Genomic DNA, 21,121 nt, shown 5'->3' with positions numbered 1-21,121 from the left:
AGGAATACTTAGTTGATTTATTCATTCTATTGACATTCAAACATTTACAAATCTGTGGACCAGCCCCTGCACCATACACAGCAGTTACAAGGATGAAAAGGGGACACTTATGCCTTGAAGTGACACAGGTCCAGCACAGAGAGAAAAGTGGAAACAAGTACAAAAGATGTAATAGGTATAGTATCATAGTTGGGAGGAGGATGGGAAGAGTTTAGCACCTTGCTTGGGGAAGACAGTAAAGTGGGGTGGGAGTTGAAGGGGTGGACAGAAAGGTGATATCCAGCCAAGATGTGAAGGATAAAGAGCAGTTCCCTAGAAAGAGAAGAAATAAAAAAGAAATTCAAATAGATGCCATTTTTGCTCATAGCTATATTGGGGAGGGGAGACCACCACAAATCTATTCAAACAGATTACTCCTTCAATATTCAAATATTTACTAAGAACCTACTGTGAGTCAGGTCCCACACTAGGCAGATATTTTTAATACACATTATCTAAAAAGTGAATAACAGAGCAACAGATTTTAATTCAACAAAGGATTTTATACAGAATTTAAATAATATAGTCTAAGTAAGTTTTCTAATGATTTCTTAATTCAAAGAAAAAGCTTAGAAGAAAAATGTACCAAGATAACATATTCATTAGACAGTTTCTCTCAAATATCAACCATCCCAGCAAGCATTTGGCAAGAGCTGCACTGCAATCAATTCTTGGTTGAATTCTCTGATGAGGGTCGGAAATGCCATTATTCTGAGTTGTTGATTAAAGAGGGATTCACATGCTTTACATACCAGATGTGCAGGAGGTGGGGCCCACTGCCTGTGCTGACTGATTAGAATCCTGATTTATATTCTCTCTCAGAAGCCAGGCCAGTGTACTTCTCATAGCAGCTGAGCAAGAAGAAAAAGAAGACATGTGTGTTTAATACTAACCTCATGCCATCACCATACTAGGCCTCTTGTATTACCTCTTAATTTTCACTGTGATTTTTTTTTTGAGATAGATGTGCTATGGATACATGTGGGGAAACACAGTACGTATTTTATTTTATACTTTATTATTATTTATTTTAACAGGGATGGTGACAGTTAATTCTAGTGTAGACACAGAAAGTCACCTTGGGACATATTTTTCTATTCAGGAAATAGTTACTTGAGTAGCCACTCTTCTGTACATAATTATAAGACAAGGAGGTTCCTCATGCCCTAGAAAGGTTGTAACAGCACTTATTTTGTGTTAGACCAGATTTTTCCCTTCTAATTTCCTTGAATGTATAAGGCTCATAGCTGGAAATGGACTATTCACATTTCAAAAGGACAAAGAAGCTCCAGGAAGCTAAAAAATAGAGACAAAACCCTTTCCCTTTGAGAGTCATTATTAGCACCCCTTTTCATGGATGTTCTCCTGACTTAAACGTCCTCTCCACGAGACCAGGGCTCTGTGTATCTACAGGACCCAGATAGTGGCCAGCATAATCAATACTGGTTGAGTGACCCTTATCCCTCAATTCTTTACCCCATACTCCTGCTTCCAAGTTTTCCAGATTAGATTTTGACTCTTCCTTTCTTGAATTCTCCCTTTACTACTTTCCCTGAAATAATTAACCCAAACTTTCAACAGCTTTTTTTTTTTTTTTTTTTTTTTCCCGTAGAGACAGAGTCTCACTGTACTGCCCTCCGGTAGAGTACCATGACATCACACGGCTCACAGCAACCTCCAGCTCTTGGGCTTATGCGATTCTCTTGCCTCAGCCTCCCAAGCAGCTGGGACTACAGGCGCCTGCCACAACGCCCCGGCTATTTTTTTTGTTGTTGTTGTTGCAGTTTGGCCGGGGCTGAGCTTGAACCCGCCATCCTCGGCATATGGGGCCGGTGCCCTACTCACTGAGCCACAGGCGCCGCCCCTTTCAACAGCTTTTAAAGTCTCTTTATATATTCACACCCAACAGGAAGTTATATAAAAGATGTCCTCAAATAGGAGAGAGTGTCTGTCTTGCTTTTATAACCAGAGAATGTACAACCAGATTCTAATATGCCAAGTTGTTTAAATAAATAAGCTTAAAAAGGTGGTATAAGTAATATGAGAGAATTTTAAATGATTTAATATTGAAATTGTATACATTATTTGGTAGGCATTACCTCTGATTTTAGTAATATTTCTTCACTGGAACCTATGATAAAGTTATTGTTTTGAGATGACATTTTTTGAAAATATTTAAACATAAGGTTTTCATGTGTGTCACACTTTATGGGGGCAAGACATGATTGCAAGAGGGACTTTACCTAACAATTGCAATCAGTGTAACCTGGCTTATTGTACCCTCAATGAATCCCCAACAATAAAAGAAATAAATAAATAAAAAATAAGGTTTTCAATGGCTTTAGCTCAATTTCATTCAAGGTATTGGTTTTCTTGTTTGTTTTTTGTGACGGAGTCTCACTTTATCACCCTCATTTAGAGTGCTGTGCCATCATAGCTCCCAGCAACCTCAAAATCCTGGGCTCCAGCAATTCTCCTGCCTCAGCCTCCCAAGTGTCTGGGACTACAGGTACCCACCACAAAGCCTGGCTATTTTTAGAGATGGGGGTCTCACTCTTGCTCAGGCTGGTCTTGAATCCATGACCTTAGGTAATCCACCCACCTCAGCCTCCCAGAGTGCTAGGATTACACGTGTGAGCCACTGCGCCCAGCCCCATTCAAAGTGTTTTTTAAATGAACTTTCCATCATTATTTTGATGTTTTTAGAAATCTTTATAAATAAATTCCCAAATATTTCATCTTCTTTGGCACTACTGTGAATGGGATAGAGTCCTTAACTGTTTTTTCAACTTGACTGTTGTTGGTATATATAAAGGCTACCGATTTAAGAATGTTGATTTTGTAATCTGGATGCTGCTGTATTACTTGATCACTTCTAACAGTTTTATAGTAGAGTCCCTAGTGTTTTCCAGAAATACAATCATATCATCTGTGAAGAGTGGAAGTTTGATCTAACAAAGGACATAAAGATCTCTATAAAGAGAACTACGAAACTCTAAGAAAAGAAATAGCTGAAAATGTTAACAAATGGAAAAACATACCATGCTCATGGCTGGGAAGAATCAATGTCCATACTACCCAAAGCAATATATAATTTCAATGCAATCCCTATTAAAGCTCCACTGTCATACTTTAAAGATCTTGAAAAAATAATTCTTTGTTTTATATGGAATCAGAAAAAAACCTCGAATAGCCAAGACATTACTCAGAAATAAAAACAAAGCAGGAGGAATTATGCTACCAGACCTCAGACTATACTACAAATCGATAGTGATCAAAACAGCATGGTATTGGCACAAAAACAGAGAAGTAGATGTCTGGAACAGAATAGAGAACCAAGAGATGAATCCAGATACTTACCATTATTTAATCTTTGACAAGCCAATTAAAAACATTCAGTGGGGAAAAGATTCCCTATTTAACAAATGGTGCTGGGTGAACTGGCTGGCAACCTGCAGAAGACTGAAACTGGACCCACACCTTTCACCATTAACTAAGATAGACTCTCACTGGATTAAAGATTTAAACTTAAGACATGAAACTATAAAAATACTAGAGAAGAGTGCAGGGAAAACCCTTGAAGAAACAGTCCGGGCGAGTATTTTATGAGGAGGACCCCCCGTGCAATTGAAGCAGCTTCAAAAATACACTACTGGGACTTGATCAAACTAAAAAGCTTCTGCACAGCCAAGAACACAGTAAGTAAAGCAAGCAAACAGCCCTCAGAATGGGAGAAGATATTTGCAGGTTATGTCTCCAACAAAGGTTTAATAACCAGAATCCACAGAGAACTCAAACGCATTAGCAAGAAAAGAACAAGGGATCCCATCGCAGGCTGGGCAAGGGATTTGAAGAGAAACTTCTCTGAAGAAGACAGGCACGCGGCCTTCAGACATATGTAAAAATGCTCATCATCTTTAATCATCAGAGAAATGCAAATCAAAACTACTTTGAGATATCATCTAAGTCCAGTGAGACTAGCCTATATCACAAAATCCCAAGACCAGAGATGTTGGCACAGATGTGGAGAAAAGGGAACACTTTTGCACTGCTGGTGGGAATGCAAATTAATACATTCCTTTTGGAAAGATGTTTGGAGAACACTTAGAGATCTAAAAATAGATCTGCCATTCAATCCTGTAATCCCTCTACTGGGCATATACCCAGAAGACCAAAAATCACATCATAACAAAGATATTTGTACCAGAATGTTTATTGCAGCCCAATTCATAATTGCTAAGTCATGGAAAAAGCTCAAGTGCCCATCGATCCACAAATGGATTAAAAATTTGTGGAATATGTACACCTTGGAATATTATGCAGCCTTAAAGAAAGATGGAGACTTTACCTCTTTCATGTTTACATGGATGGAGCTGGAACATATTCCTCTTAGTAAAGTATCTCAAGAATGGAAGAAAAAGTACCCAATGTACTCAGCCCTACTATGAAACTAATTTATGGGTTTCACATGAAAGCTATAACCCAGTTATAACCTAAGAATAGGGGGAAGGGGGAAAGGGATGGGAGGGAGGGGGGAGGTGGGTAGAGGGAAGGGGATTGGTGGGATTACACCAGCGGTGCATCTTACAAGGGTATATGTGAAACTTGGTAAATGTGGAATGTAAGTGTCTTGGCCTGGTAACTGAGAGAATGCCAGGAAGGCTATCTTAACCAGTGTGATGAAAGTGTGTCAAATGGTCTGTGAAGCTAGTGAATGATGCCCCATGATCATATCAATGTACACAGCTATGATTTAATAAATAATAATAATAAAAAGAAATCTTTATAAAACCAAGAGATAATAGAGTTAGGCAGATTTTACTTTAGCTTGTCAATATCTATTAATCCATGATTTAAGAGGAAATCAATGTCATTTCAAGTCAATTCAATAAGCACATATTGAAAAGCAACTATCTGCCAGGCATCATGATATGAAAAAAAGATGTAAAGATATAAAACATGGTCCCTACCCCTAAGAAGCTTTTAGTCCTGGAGGGAGAAACAAATGACTATGGAAATGGCTATAATACAGAGAAAAGAAATGGAGTCTGATGTAAGGGGCTGATCTTTTATAGAACAAAGGCAATATCTATACACTGTAAAAGCAGAGAAGGCAGTGTATGAATTTATAGATATAGGTAGTTTCTGTTTTGAATTGTAGAGAGGTTCATTTCACATTAATCTTCTTTATCCACTAATCCCTCTATTACTCTTATGGGTACAGTCAGATTTAGGGCAATAATATTTAGGTTCAGAATAAGCTTAAAGGGGGAATGCTGACCTTCAATCCTGTCTAGAATATCCTTCTGAAGAACTGAGATAAACAATGAAAGGTAGACAATTAAATGACCGATAACACTGGCTCCTTGGTTAAAATGCAAATGAAATTTTCCCTCAATTTATTCTACAGACTATCATAAATATTTTTAAATTGCTCTGGTAAATAATCTTAGCCATGTCCTCTGGTCAAGCTTCTATCTTTGAAAAAGAGATCAAGGAAGAACCATCCTCAGACTGGATAGTCTAGAACAGAATTAGTATTCTTGCACGCACCTCTCCCACTCTATTGTATCAGTCAAGAGATGTCTGAAAAATATCAGATATAGTCAAGGGTTTATGTTTTCCTTGTTAAATGTTTCAGGGGCACTATGCTAAGGACTTTATCTAAATCATCCCAATAAAGCTCACCACTATCCTACAAAGACGTATTAAAGCCAGCAGGATGTAAGGCACATGTGGTCAGAGACTGCTGTGCCTTGTGTTACCTGCTGTCTCCACAGAACCTAAAACAGAGCATGGAGTAATACGAAGCTCTTAAATATTTGGGAGATTAATGATGGGATGTCTGGCTAAATGTTAAAGAACGTGCTCAAGGTCACATGGATAATAAAGACTCAGGACTCAGGACTCAGATCTGATTGCAAAGCCCCTACTTCTATCCTCTATGCCAGTGGTTCTCAACTTGTGGGTTGCGGGGATTGAATGACCCTTTCACAGGGGTTATGAAGTAGCAACAAAAATAATTTTATGATTGGGGAATCACCACAACATGAGGAACTGTATTAAAGGGTCGCGGCATTAGGAAGGTTGAGAACCACTGCTCTATGCTCTGTTACCCGCCTTATCTTGAGACGACCTTGTCCATCCGTTCAAGATAGCTGAAAGATCAAGATATCCAATATTTTCACAGGCACCACTTAGTCTTGACAAAAAGCTAGAGTGGGGATTGAGAGAGCAATCCTTATTTTAAGGAGACTCAGAGGCAAGGACCATGATGGCTAATTTACTTTTAGATTCCACCAAAGTTAGAATCTCTGAAGACAAGTTGTGGGGTCTAAATACTATCCTACATGGTTCTGGAGACTTAGTAAGCCATTCAGTACACAGTTGAAGGAACAAAAGTGGTAAATGAGTTTTATAGAACATACTAGGCGCTATGATTGTAACCAAATGATGGCAGAGACTTAGAGTGACATTGGATGGTAAGACCAATGTTTCCACAGTTGCTTGACTCATGCAATAAATAATCATTTGATTGACCGAATGAGGCTCCTATTTTCCTACTTTAATATAGCAAGAATACTGATAAATATATTTTTTAATTCTATTCTGAGCACTTTAAAAATCCTAACTCATTTATCCCTCATAAAAGCCTTAAGACATATATCATCATTACCATCCCCACTTCACACGTGATTTCACTTAGATATTATTTCAGCCTGTCAATAATGTGTTTACTTATTATTTCAGAGGAAATGGAGTCACAGAGAGACTAAGTAACTTGCCAAGATTACACAGCTGATAAGTGCCAAGGTATGATTAAACCCAGACAGTCTGGCTTCAGGTCTATGCTCCTAACCAGAACACTCTAGAAAAGGGAACAGTGCAACTAGTCCTACCTCTCACGCCAGCTAAGCCCCTGAAACTGGCTCTCTGGCTGGCAGATAACAAAGTACAAATTCACAATATTTCAGAAATTTTGTAGTTTTAACTACGTTAGAAAAAGAAGTAAGACATAACATCAATGATCTAAGCTTACTTCCACCTTAAAAGCTGGAAAAAGAACAGCAAATTAAATCCAAAGTAAGTAGAAGAAAATAAATGATAAAAATACGAACAGAAATTAATTAAATTAAAAAGAGGCAAACAACAGATTAAAATCAATGCAAATATTATTAGAATAATTAATAGAATTAGTAAGCCTCACCTAGACTATGAAGATAAAATGTGATTGAATTTTTGATTCAATCAAATAATTATCAATAACATTTTTTTTTAATTGTTGGGGATTCATTGAGGGTACAATAAGCCAGTTACACTGATTGCAATTGTTAGGTAAAGTCCCTCTTGCAATCATGTCTTGCCCCCATAAAGTGTGACACACACTAAGGCCTCACCCAACTCCCTCCATCCCTCTTTCTGCTTCCCCCCCCATAACCTTAATTGTCATTAATTGTCCTCATATCAAAATTGAGTACATAGGATTCATGCTTCTCCATTCTTGTGATGCTTTACTAAGAATAATGTCTTCCACGTCCATCCAGGTTAATACGAAGGATGTAAAGTCTCCATTTTTTTTAATGGCTGAATAGTATTCCATGGTATACATATACCACAGCTTGTTAATCCATTCCTGGGTTGGTGGGCATTTAGGCTGTTTCCACATTTTGGCAATTGTAAATTGAGCTGCAATAAACAGTCTAGTACAAGTGTCCTTATGATAAAAGGATTTTTTTCCTTCTGGGTAGATGCCCAGCAATGGGATTGCAGGATCGAATAGGAGGTCTAGGTTGAGTGCTTTGAGGTTTCTCCATACTTCCTTCCAGAAAGGTTGTACTAGTTTGCAGTCCCACCAGCAGTGTAAAAGTGTTCCCTTCTCTCCACATCCACGCCAGCATCTGCAGTTTTGAGATTTTGTGATGTGGGCCATTCTCACTGGGGTTAGATGATATCTCAGGGATGTTTTGATTTGCATTTCTCTAATACATAGAGATGATGAACATTTTTTCATGTGTTTGTTAGCCATTCGTCTGTCGTCTTTAGAGAAAGTTCTGTTCATGTCTCTTGCCCATTGATAGATGGGATTGTTGGCTTTTTTCATGTGGATTAATTTGAGTTCTCTATAGATCCTGGTTATCAAGCTTTTGTCTGATTGAAAATATGCAAATATCCTTTCCCATTGTGTGGGTTGTCTCTTTGCTTTGGTTATTGTCTCCTTAGCTGTACAGAAGCTTTTCAGTTTAATGAAGTCCCATTTGTTTATTTTTGTTGTTGTTGCAATTGCCATGGCAGTCTTCTTCATGAAGTCTTTGCCCAGGCCAATATCTTCCAGTGTTTTTCCTATGCTTTCTTTGAGGATTTTTATTGTTTCATGCCTTAAATTTAAGTCCTTTATCCATCTTGAATCAATTTTTGTGAGTGGGGAAAGGTGTGGGTCCAGTTTCAGTCTTTTACATGTAGACATCCAATTCTCCCAACACCATTTATTGAATAGGGAGTCTTTCCCCCAAGGTAAGTTCTTGTTTGGTTTATCAAAGATTAGGTGGTTGTAAGATCTTAGTTTCATTTCTTGGTTTTCAATTCGATTCCAAGTGTCTATGTCTCTGTTTTTGTGCCAATACCATGCTGTCTCGACAACTATGGCTTTGTAGTACAGACTAAAATCTGGTATGCTGATGCCCCCAGCTTTATTTTTGTTACAGAGAACTGCCTTAGCTATACAGGGTTTTTTCCGGTTCCATACAAAACGCAGAATCATTTTTTCCAAATCTTGAAAGTACGATGTAGGTACTTTGATAGGAATGGCATTGAATAGGTAGATTGCTTTGGGAAGTATAGACATTTTAACAATGTTGATTCTTCCCATCCATGAGCATGGTATGTTCTTCCATTTGTTAATATCCTCTGCTATTTCCTTTCTGAGGATTTCATAGTTTTCTTTATAGAGGTCCTTCACCTCCTTCGTTAGGTATATTCCTAGGTATTTCGTTTTCTTTGAAACTATGGTGAAGGGAGTTGTGTCCTTAATTAGCTTCTCATCTTGACTGTTACTGGTGTATACAAAGGCTACTGACTTGTGGACATTGATTTTATATCCTGAAACATTACTGTATTTTTTGATGACTTCTAGGAGTCTTGTGGTTGAGTCTTTGAGGTTCTCTAAGTATAAGATCATGTCGTCAGCAAAGAGGGAGAGTTTGACCTCCTCTGCTCCCATTTGGATTCCCTTTATTTCCTTGTCTTGCCTAATTGTATTGGCTAGAACTTCCAGCACTATGTTGAATAGTAAAGGTGACAGAGGACAACCTTGTCTGGTTCCAGTTCTAAGAGGAAAAGCTTTCGGTTTTACTCCATTCAGTAAAATATTGGCTGTGGGTTTGTCATAGATAGCTTCAATCAGTTTTAGAAATGTGCCACCTATGCCTATACTCTTCAGTGTTCTAATTAGAAAAGGATGCTGGATTTTATCAAATGCTTTTTCTGCATCTATTGAGAGGATCATGTGATCTTTATTTTTGCCTCTGTTAATATGGTGGATAACGTTTATGGACTTGCGTATGTTAAACCAGCCTTGCATCCCTTATCAATAACATTTTAAAATGTTCCTTACCTTTCCATCAAGAAGTAGAGTCTAGGGCAGTGCCTGTGGCTCAATGGGTAAGGCACCGGCCCCATATACCGAGGGTGGTGGGTTCAAATGGGTTTGGCTCCGGCCAAACTGCAACAACAACAACAACAACAAAAAAATAGCTGAACATTGTGGCGGGCACCTGTAGTCCCAGCTACTTGGGAGACTGAGGCAAAAGAATCGCCTAAACTGAGGAACTGGAATTTGCTGTGAGCTGTGAGGTCATAGCACTCTACCAAGGATGATAAAGTGAGACTCTGTCTCTACAAAAGAAGAAGAAAGAGGAGGAAGAGGAGGAGGAGGAGGAGGAAGGGGAGAAGGAGAAGAAGAAGAAGAGTTTATGAAGACCAAGAGTGGTGGCTCATGTCTATAATCCTAGCACTCTGGGATGTCAAGGCAGGTGGATTGCTTGAGTGCAGGAGTTCAAGACCAGCCTGAGCAAAAGCAAGACCCCTGTCTATACTAAAAATAGAAAACTTAGCCAGGTGTTGTGGCAGGTGCCTATAGTCCCAGATACTTGGGAGGCTGAGGCAAGATTGCTTAAACCCAGGAGTTTGAGGTTGCTGTGAGCGAGGTTGATACCACAGTACTCTAATCTGGGAAACAGAGTAAGACTGTTTCAAAAATAATAATAATAAGGAAAGAAAGAAAGAAGAAGAAGAAGAGGTAGGGTCTATGTTTCTTCTCCTTAATTTGGGCTGGCCATGGTGACTTGCTTGTAACCAATAGAATTTGATAGATATGGTGTTGGTTTACTTCTAAGCTATGTCAGAAAAAGCCAAAGAGCTTCTTCCTGGTTCTCTAGAGATGGTTGCTATAGAGGAAGACGGCTGCTATGCTAGAGAAGCCACTTGTAAGCACTCCATCAACAGCCTCAGCTGAGGTCCCAGCCAACAGCAGGCACCAAGGGCCAGCCATGCATGGAAACCATCTTGGGCATTCAGCCTTGTTGAGTCTCATGTAGCTGGAGCCCAAATGACTGAATTCAACTACATAAAAGACTCCAAGCAAGAACTGTTAAGATGAGCTTTTCTCAAATTTCAGACCCACAAAAATCATGAATAAGTTAAATTGGTGACCTTAAGCTGCTAATATTAGGGATAATTTGTTATACAGCAATAGCCATATGGTTTTAATCATAGCCCAAAGTTGATTTTATGAGAAAGAAAATTATTTTCAACAAATGGTACTATAACAATGACATCTATGTGGAATAAAACAAAATTCAATCTTTGTTTCATACCTTACACAAAAACTAACTTGGGGGGCGGCGCCTGTGGCTCAGTCGGTGAGGCACCAGCCCCATATACCGAGGGTGGCGGGTTCAAACCCGGCCCTGGCCAACTGCAACCAAAAAATAGCCGGGCATTGTGGTGGGCACCTGTAGTCCCAGCTACTCAGGAGGCTGAGGCGGGAGAATCGCTTAAGACCAGGAGTTGGAGGTTGCTGTGAGCTGTGTGAGGCCATGGCACTCTACTGAGGCCATAAAGTGAGACTCTGTCTCTACAAAAAAAAAAACTAAATTGGGATGGATCATAGACCAAATGTTAAAGCTAGACCCATAAAACTTCAAGAAAAAAGTTTAAAAATCTCTTTGTGACCTTGAGGATGGCAAGATTTCTACGGACACAAAAAGCACTAGCTAATAAGAAAGAAAATGATACATTGTACTTCATAAATATTAAAAAATCATTGTACTTCATAAATATTAAATTTTTCTCTTCATCAAAAATCACTATTAAGAAAATGAATAGGGAATCCACAGACTGGAAAAAAATATTTGCAATACTTGTATCTGACAAGAACTTATTATATATATATATAAAGAATTCCAACAAATTGACAATAAAAGATAAAAAAATTTTTAAAGGCATCAAATTTGAACAGACATTTCACAAAAGGAAGTACATAAATGGACGATAACCACATGAAAAGGGCTCAACATTATGAGTCACGATAAAAATATAAATTAAAATCACAATGAGGCCATGTTGTACCTCCTAGACCAGCTAAAATTCAAGAAGATTGATATCAACTGTTGAGGTGAAGGCATGGACCAATTAGAACTCCTGTACCTTGTTGATGAGAGAAGCTAAAATGTTACCACCACTTTCCACTTTCGGTAAAGTTTTGTAGTCCTTATTTAAACATATACCTATCCTATGACCCAGAAAGTACACTCTTAGGTATTTATCCCCAAGAAGTAGAGGGCGAAAATAGCCCACAAGTGACTTTGATAAACATGTTCAGAGGAGCTTTATTCATAAGATCCACAAACTGAGAGCAACCCTAATATCTATTGACAGAAGATAAATTATGGTATTATCTTCATACAATAGACTATGACTTAGCAATAAAAAGTAGTGTACTATTGATACATGCAACAATGTGGACAGATCTCAATAACATTATGTTGAATGAAAAAAAGAGTCCGTATTTCATGATTATACTGTATAGTTCCATATATGAAGTTCAAGAACAGGCGTGAGTAACCTATGGAGAAAAAATCAGAAGCTGTTTGTCTCTGAGTAGGAAGGGAGACGGGATTTGACTGGAAAGGGGCACATGAAAACTCTCTGGAATAATGAAAATATCTATTCTGTTTGGCATATACATAGGTGAATATATACAATTACTCAAACTTATGAAGCTGAGCACTTAAGATCTGTGCATTTTATTATGAGTAAGTTATATCTCAGCTAAAGACACGTATGCACACTCTCTCACACACACACCCCACACACACAAGTGTGCTGTGTATCCCACAGACAGACTTCAATATCAAGTCTCTATCCTTGGTGGGAGGGATTGATTTGAAGACTCCAATTAAGTATAAACAAGAGAATTAATTGTGAAATAGAACTAGAGTGCACTGTCACCCCACCCCTGGGGAAAGGTTGTGGATGTCCTGCTGGGCTGGTGAATGGGAAGCCCTGGGCAGATCTGAGTGGGCAGGGCTAACCTGTGGCCTCCACACTCTAAGGCCCCTCTCTTGCTGTGCTGAGTGGGTGCTCTGCGCAGCTCTGTGGTCAGAGCTCACACTGGGATGTTTTCCTCTTCTCTGTCAACCCCTGGGTGAGTTTGCTTCTAAATAAAAGCTCTTCCTTTTCTCCCACCACCAAACCACAGCAGTTTTCTAGTTAATCTAATGAGAAAATGCATTCTGTTTCTCTGTATCTTGATGGGCAGAACATATTTTTAACATTGTCTGCATCTATTCTTTCACTTCTTTTTTCACTTTTACCATTTTTTTATTATTTTTTATTTTTTTAGTTTTTTAGTTTTTGGCAGGGGCTGGGTTTAGACCCACCATCTCCAGCATATGGGGCCAGCGCCCTACTCCTTTGAGCCACAGGCGCCACCCCCCTTTTACCAATGTTTTTAAGCTACTCTATGCCTGTGTTTCTCCAGCTGTAATGTGCATATGAATCACTTGTAGATCTTATTAAAAGTCAGATTCTGATTTAGTAAATCTGGGACAGGGCCTGAAGTGTTGCATTTTAAAGAGGTTCCCAGGTAGTTGAAGGATCCCACTTTAAATAGGCCCTGTAATATGCTGGCAGCACAGTGAATACCGTTCTCCTTTCTTATTTACAGATAAAGTTAGTGTGGAGTCAGAGTAAGATGAGAAATTTAAAGAAGCAATTCTGCTTTCCTCTTTCACACTTGTTCTCCTCCCAAGCCCTGCCCTTAGTGCTTCTAGCTACATGTGACAAATGGCTGTTTTTCTCACACACACCCACTCCCAGGGACGTCTATCTTCTTCTAAAGATGTATCAGAGAAGGAAAGAAGGCAGGATTACTCATGACAGTCACGATTTGCCCCATCTCATATTGCAGATGTAAAAACTGAGACCTAAAGAGGCCATTTGGTAAATCCTCTGGACTATCAACGAGTACAACATAAAGCATCACCATCTGCAACCAAGGCTGTACATCAGAATCCAGGTCTGCTCATCAGGATTTTCTTAGTGGCTTATGCATTGAGATTTGACCTAGTCCTTCCACACTGTTCTTATCATGCATTAATCTGGCATTCCAGGAGGGCTCTGGAGGTCATCTCTTTCCACCTCACATCTTCCAGGTCACCTTCTCTGATTAATACTTACTGTTTTCATCAAACATTTATTGAGCACCAGTAAGTCAGGCTTTGTGTGGTCCTTAAGAATACCAAGAAGAAAAAGCTCATTACTTCTGCTGAAGGGGAAACATACCTGCAAATAGAGAAATGGTGAGAATAAAGGAAGAGAATATTCATCAACAAGCTACTACGTGCCAGAAACCAGGCAGCCTTTCTCAAGTGGCCATAATGCTGGTGGGCACAGTGTGCTTATTTCTGCCAGGGAGGATGGGATGACTCTAGAGCAATTTCATTTGGGCTCAGCCTTGAGGCATGAGCAGGAGTTCCTAGGCAGAGAAAGCACAGAGGGCATCCTAGGCAGTTGCATGACAGCATGAGCAATGGCTTGAGACGACAAGGTACTCCCAGGCCTCTGAGTGGTCCTGGGCCACAGGAGGATGCACCATGTGGGGGTAGGAGCTAGTTCTTCCACTTGTGGTCTTTACAGCTTTTGCAGTCTTCACATGCATTATCTCACTTGATCTGAGCAGCCTACACCTCTCCCTCCCCCTACCCCCAGCCAGAGTACTAATCACCTGTTAGGTAGAGCGAGGGAGTCTTAGGACACACCTAGGAAGGAGCTAGAGACAACGTAAATCAAAGCCATTCTGAGAAAGTGATTAAAATTCCCAATGTGTTTTACAGGTCTTCCACTTCTCCAGAATTTTCATTGCAATTATTATCTCATGCTTTGGAAGCAGGCAGCTCTCCAGAGAGGTTTCCTGAGCAACCCTGACATTTCAGAATCAAAGCCTGCACTCCCAGCTGTCTGAGATGGCCTGACAGCTCCCTGGGCATCTCCAGCAGTGGCCTGGCTGCCTCGCCCAAGGTGGCCTTTGTTTCACATGATAGGCTCCAACTCTCCTCTGCTGGAGTTCTCAAACACGGTGCCACACACCCACTCTCAATCAGAGATGGAGCCCCTCTTATGGCTCAGGAATGCAGGATTCTCAAAAACAAATGCAATAGCTCAAATACAATGGTTCTAACTTTCTGTGTCCATTTTATGCCTCAAAAGACTTGTTAAAAATGTAGACGATTTGTTCCCAACCTGAGGAATCAGATTCAGAGACTCTAAAACCAACTCTGAAAAATCTACTTAAAAAAATATTCCAGATGATTAGGATAAAAACTAAAGTTTGAGAATCTCTACAATGAAAGCAGCTGGACTCACTCTACCCATGTTATGGGTTTCTCCTCACACAGGCTCAGCAGCTGATGGTTTCTTTTCTTTCTTTTCTTTTGTTTTTTTTGAAACAGAGCCTCAAACTGTCGCCCTGGGTAGAGTGTTGTGGCATCACAGCTCACAGCAACCTCCAACTCCTGAGCTTAAGCGATTCTCTTACCTCAGCCTCCCAAGTAGCTGGGACCACAGGCACCCGCCACAATGCCTGGCTGTTTTTTTGGTTGCAGCCATCATTGTTGTTTGGCGGGCCCGGGCTTGATTTGAACCGCCAGCTCAGGTGTATGTGGCTGGTGCCTTAACCGCTTGAGCCACAGGCACCGAGTCTGGCTGATAGTTTCTGATGTGAGACAAAAGATGAAGTTGGGGGCCACAGATTAAACTTCATGATGTGTCCCAGTCATGCCACAAATGTGGAAGAGAGAAATAATCTTTGCTATTATACCTCCAATCCCCTTTGCTGTGACATGTCTTTCTTACCTCCTTGTTCTAGGGACACACTACTAAGTGATTCAGAAGACACCGAGAGTCTCTATCCCACCCCTTGCCCATTTTAGAAGCAATTGGGCCACAAAGAGGATTGTTCTGAGCCTTCCCACAGGATGCCAAGCCTGCTGGCACTGGCCTGTGACCCCCTACAGCAGCATCTCTGACCCTGCACTGCCTGCTTAAGCAAAGGAATCTAAGAATCATTTCCAGCCCGGCTAATGATGCAGCACTTTGAAAAGTGCCACCAGGATGAAAAATAGCTCACAAATGGGGAGTCCTCCTTATTTTACCAGCACAGCCGGCAAGAAGCTCCTGCCAAGCAAGATCAAACTTCTTGGGAATGTTTTGAAAAGCTGATAGAAACAAGGGCCTCTATCACACTTCTGTCACACCTCACCCTGGCACATGGGGAAAGCTCTCTTGGAACGGATGTTAGTCGGTTTCAGAGACACACAAAATTGATATCTTCAGCAGCACTGCCATTTCTACTGCAGACTTATAGCTACATCCTGGTTCCTAACGTAAAAAAAGGAACAGTTAGAGAAATAGTCTAGCTTTTTCTAAAGTAATTAGAGCAGGTTGAAGGTGTAATCTAAAAAGATGCCTCCTACAGCTTCTTCCCTCCTGCCCTTCCCTACCCAGAGTCTGAGCGGGGCACAGCTTAATTACCTGCATAATGCTGCTGGCTCCTGGGTTGTGGTCCAGGCACACTCTCTGTCCACTGGAAGCTGAGCCATCTGTCAGACATCTCTCTCTGGCCTCCCTCGGCTCTCCTCTTACCTGCACATCTTGATTACCAGATGACACTTCTTCTATGATGTTTGTTTTACCTCTGACAGATTTTCAGGGAAGCAGGTAAAAATGAGGAGGGGTTCTCTGCCCTCAGCCAGTTCTGGCCTCCCTTCAGCTCCATCTACTAGGAAAAGGAAACTGGATGGAGACACTTAGAAAAGGAGGAGATAATTATTTTCAGCTGTTAAATAATGAAAGTCAGGTTCCCCTTGCCAGCCACAAAGCGGAGAATTATTTATTTCTGCAGGTAACACAGTTTTGTCTCTGGGAGCAGCAGGCAAACTGGAAAAGAGAATTCATCCTGTTGATCAGACCAAAGGCAGGGAACAAGTGGAGTGTCCTTTGGAAACAAAAAACACATTGAATGAAATGACCATCTTAAATCTTCTAGTCTTTCTTCCTCTCCTCCACCTCCTTTCACCCTCAATCTGAGTTTTCCTGGGACTTAGGTAAGGTCTCAGGAAAGAAATGAGATATGGCATACAGAGATGAGAGCTGAACTGGGGATGGGGTAGAAAGGCATGCATTTCTCTATAGACCACTCAGCCAGATAAACCACTTAGAGTCTATGCCCAGATTAGTACATTTGATGAATCAGTAAAGGCAGATTTTAGTTAGAATACAGTAAGAGCCAGAAACCTGGAAGCATCCTCCACTCTTCCACCTCCCTTATCCTTCACATCCAACCCATCATCAGTCCAACTTACAGAGTCCAACTTCTAAATATCTGTCAAATCCAGCTTCTTCTCCCCATTCCCATGGCTGCTGGCTTAATTCAGCATCATCACTTCTTGCCTGGATGACTGTCACAGCCTCCTAATTATGTTACCTGCCCCTTCCAATCTACTCCCACACAGCACCCAGAAAGACCTTTCCTAAGTGCAAAGCTCATGCAATTTTTCCAATAAAACTCTTCAAGAATATATTCACTCTTCCCTTCTTGTCGCTTCTCATCTCTTCTCATCTCCAGGCCCTGCTTCCATGCTCAAAGCCAAGGCCTTGCATAATTTGGCCCATGCTTACTTCTCTGGCCTCAACTCATGACCTCTTGCTTCAAACCCTAGGCTCTAAACTTCTAACTAAACTCCTCACCAAGTGCTCTTTCACTTTTGACCCATCACACGTGCTGTTTTCACTGCTTGGAATGATCTTTCCAACACTTCCAATCTCCCTCAATTAGCTACTTCCTGCCTAAATATTAGTTGTCAACTAAAATGTCACTTGTTATAGAAAGCCTTTACTAACCCTCAAGGCAATCAAGCTAGTTGTCTCTCCTGTGCTTCCTCAGAATCTTCTGCAGCCTCACGGTCAGTCAGTCTGTAAGAGTGATAGCCAAGGCTATCAGGGTCACTATTGTATTCCTGGCCCTGGAAAAGGGAACAAAATAGGCTCAATAAAAATTGTTGAAATAAATAAATGTCTGTGCCTCTGAATTTTTCCTACCTAATGTTCCAGATACTACAACTCTAGTTTACTTCGGTCTCACAACCATGTAATTTTTTCCTCTTACTTCCTGGGGTTTAGGATAAACTAACATCTTTCTCTCTCCCCCTTTTTTTCCCTCAAAGTCTGCTTGTCAAGAGGATTGCCCTCATTGAATTTTGGTGAAAAAAATTTTTTAGTGCCTTCCTTATACCCCATGAGCTTCCAAGTCCAATTCAATCTCCTGAAATTGATATATGATATCTCCAAACTATGGCATCTTGGTCTGTACCACTGTTTTGGCGATAAATCAAATGATGCCTTGTGATAGCTCTTTTACTCTTATCTTAAATTGTTCTTGTTATGACTCAACATTTCATAGCTTTATAGCATGTCTCCCCATAATACTGCAAGTTTCATTAGGACTTTATCACTTTTGGATCCCCTCAAAGCTTTTCTACAAGAAATCAAACACTCCTAATCAGGAAAAAAGGTCATTAAATATTGAATGCACAGATAAATGTTAAGTACTTGATACAGATTAGATCTGTTTATGTTTTGGCCAGTTTTCAAAGAGTAGTCCACAGCATTCAGTCTAAATTTAAGGACCAAGGTGAAGAACTAAAACTTTCAAAAGAAATTGTAAAATAAATGGCCTAGCTTTAAGGTAAGAGACAAGACTTCTCTAGAATAAGCCTGTCAAATAGAATAAAGATAATTCTACAGTTTTGATTAGCATCCATGATAATTCTATGGTTTTTGTTATTATCCATGAAAGTAAGAGCAACTCTATAACTTAGAGAAAAAGATTCTTGTCAGGAAATCTCCCCCAAAAGGTTTCCAGATGCCAACAGATCTCACAAGTTCTGCTGAGTGAAGCAGCTAACTTTCCAAAGTCTTTTTCTCAATTTTACCTTGGCCTTTATTGAGCAACAGATGAAACTCTGTGTCAGAGATCAAAAAACCTTGATTTTTTTTGATACTACCTATAACTTACATTGTTTTGTTGCCCAAGACTTCTAATGTCCGTTAATCTCAGTTTTATCATATATTTGATGTTCTACTGTTTGGTGTGTTGACTTCATAGCATGTTGTAATAATCAAACAGAGTTATAAGTTGTGTATGATGATACTTCAGAAGAATATTTTTAAAAAGGGGGAATGTGAAACATTAACATTATTTTCTCCAGACCCATTGTCCAACTTTCTTGGGCTTTGCTTTTTACCCTACTCACCACCCTGAGTCTGACAATAGGACAGTGAGATGCTGAGTAGTTGGTAAAGCTTTCATATTACTTGCCATGGTAAAAACATGCCATTTCATACTAAACAGAGACAATTAATAGGAAAATAAAATCCTCCCAAGTCAATGGTCTATTCTCCAGACGTTTACTATAGATAATCAAGTATTAACTATTTATTTTTTTAATTTTCAAAGAATTTCTTGAATATCCAGAATGTTCCAGTATTGTACTAGGTATTATGCCAAGATGAATAAATCCTAATATGATTTATTATGTATTAGGAAAGACCCATAAAAGTGTCGACCTGAATCCTTTACATGCAAATCACAGTTGAAACAGCATAACAGCTGCAAGGTACAAAGAAGAAAGGAGAAAGTATTGTTTTGAAGTCAGGCCTGGTATTTATAGTTCTCATATCATTTGATAAGCACCATTCTTGAGAAACACACATGATGCCTTATGGGCATTGAGAAAGCCAAGGCTGCCTTCCCAAGCAGATTTCAAACACCCACATCAACCAGGAACACATCTGGGACATTTTAGTATTGATAACCACTGTCCCTTCCCCCATGAAAGTGGGGTGAAGAGCTAAGTCTCACCACTGTCCCTACCTACCACAATGTCTTTGGGACATCAGGCATCTCAAGAGCAAGTGCCCGACTGGCATGGTCTTTGATTCAGCACCAAGGACAGAGACACACAGCAAACTGCCTCTCTGGGTTTAGAAGCTGACCAAGATTCCAAGACTGAATTTAATATTGCATTAGTCAGTTCGACCTGAAATTTATTTTACTGGTGTTTGTTCCTCAGTAAGCTGAATAGTCATACACCTTAAGAAATAAGACTCACATTGCCTTACTGACCTGGACCCTGAGAATGAGAAACCATGTGTTTAGTGGCAATTGGCAACATTAGGACTGACATTCGTGTTCATATAGCCCAGATGCCTGGCCCTCTGCCTACTATTTAAAACCCATCTGCCTACATCAACAAATAGCTTCTCTATATTATGGTTTATTATTTTCTGTTCTTCTAGCAAATCACATTTCCAGGGACTAATCCAGATGAATCCTATCAACACTGTAGAACTCAATTTATCTGTGGGGCCAGGGGAGAGATTAGATACTTGGATTATGGCTTGAAAAGGACTGACCAGGTGAGGATTAATCAAGTCAACAGAACAAGAGAACACAGGCTCAGTGAGCACTCTTTCATGAGAGATTTTGCAGCAGAATGTGAATTCCTTGAGGACAGGGAGTAAATCTTTTGTTGTTGTTGTTGAGACAAAGTCTCACTATGTCACACTTGGTAGAGTGCCATGGCATCACAGCTCACAACAACCTCAAACTCTTGGGTTTAAGTGATTATCTTGCCTCAGCCTCCCAAGTAGCTGGAACCAAAGGTGCCCGCCACAATGCTTGGCTACTTTTTGTTGCATTTGTCATTGTTGCTTTAGCAGTCCCAGGCTGGGTTCAAACCTGCCACCCTTGGTATATGTGGCTGGCGCCGTAACCACTGTGCTATGGGCGCTGAGCCAACAGGAGTGTCTGGTGCATAGGAGTCATTTTTAAAGTGCCTATTAAATAAATGTATAGTTATAAAATGTATCTGAGTCCCATGTAATTTAGATTTTATTTAAATCAGATATGACCCTATCTTCATTTTCAAGTATCTGGTGCATAGCAGTCATTTTTAAAGTGCCTATTAAATAAGTGTATAGTTACGAAATGTATCTCTGAGTCCCATATAATTTACATTTTATTTAAATCAGATATGACCCTACCTTCAAGGAACTTGCAGTCTAATAAGATAAAAAGTCATAACTATGCAAGTATAAAACAAGAGGTTGTAAAATACAGAGCTTGGCACAAGCTGTATGGGAAAGTACAAAACACACCCCAAATAGGGATATAAGGATAGGTGGAGTTCAAATAGGTAAAGCACTGACTTCGAAATCAGGCAAAACTCCTACCTACGTGACCCCCAAAAGCTAACTAACTTCTGGTGTCCATTTTATTTAAGATGGTGGTTTACTACCATCATAATGAGCAAACCATTCCCTGTTCACTGTATTCTCAAAGGAATCAGAGTTTCATTCTCCCCAAGCCAATAGAACTAGTAAGTATTTTCTGTCTCTCAGCCTATACCTATCTGGATTTGACCAGATGGAGAAGAGTCTCTGACTTGGCTTCCTCATGTTGCCC

The 21,121-nt window shown here is 40.0% G+C and overlaps 1 long non-coding RNA gene across 1 annotated transcript; it reads right to left on the bottom strand.

Annotated features, from left to right (window-relative positions):
• Positions 1-29: 29 nt before the first annotated feature.
• On the bottom strand, positions 30-9,757 carry LOC128585927 (uncharacterized). Its single transcript, XR_008380148.1, has 3 exons — positions 9,650-9,757; positions 792-890; positions 30-312 (listed from the first exon to the last, which is right to left on the bottom strand). It is a non-coding gene; the product is annotated as an uncharacterized LOC128585927 (long non-coding RNA).
• Between the last annotated feature and the right edge of the window lie 11,364 nt (positions 9,758-21,121).

Source organism: Nycticebus coucang, chromosome 5 (assembly GCF_027406575.1).
Source record: "Nycticebus coucang isolate mNycCou1 chromosome 5, mNycCou1.pri, whole genome shotgun sequence".
NCBI classification, from domain to species: Eukaryota; Metazoa; Chordata; class Mammalia; order Primates; family Lorisidae; genus Nycticebus; species Nycticebus coucang.
The sequence above is the reverse complement of the archived record's forward strand: the minus strand, read 5'-3'. Positions and strand labels throughout refer to the sequence as shown.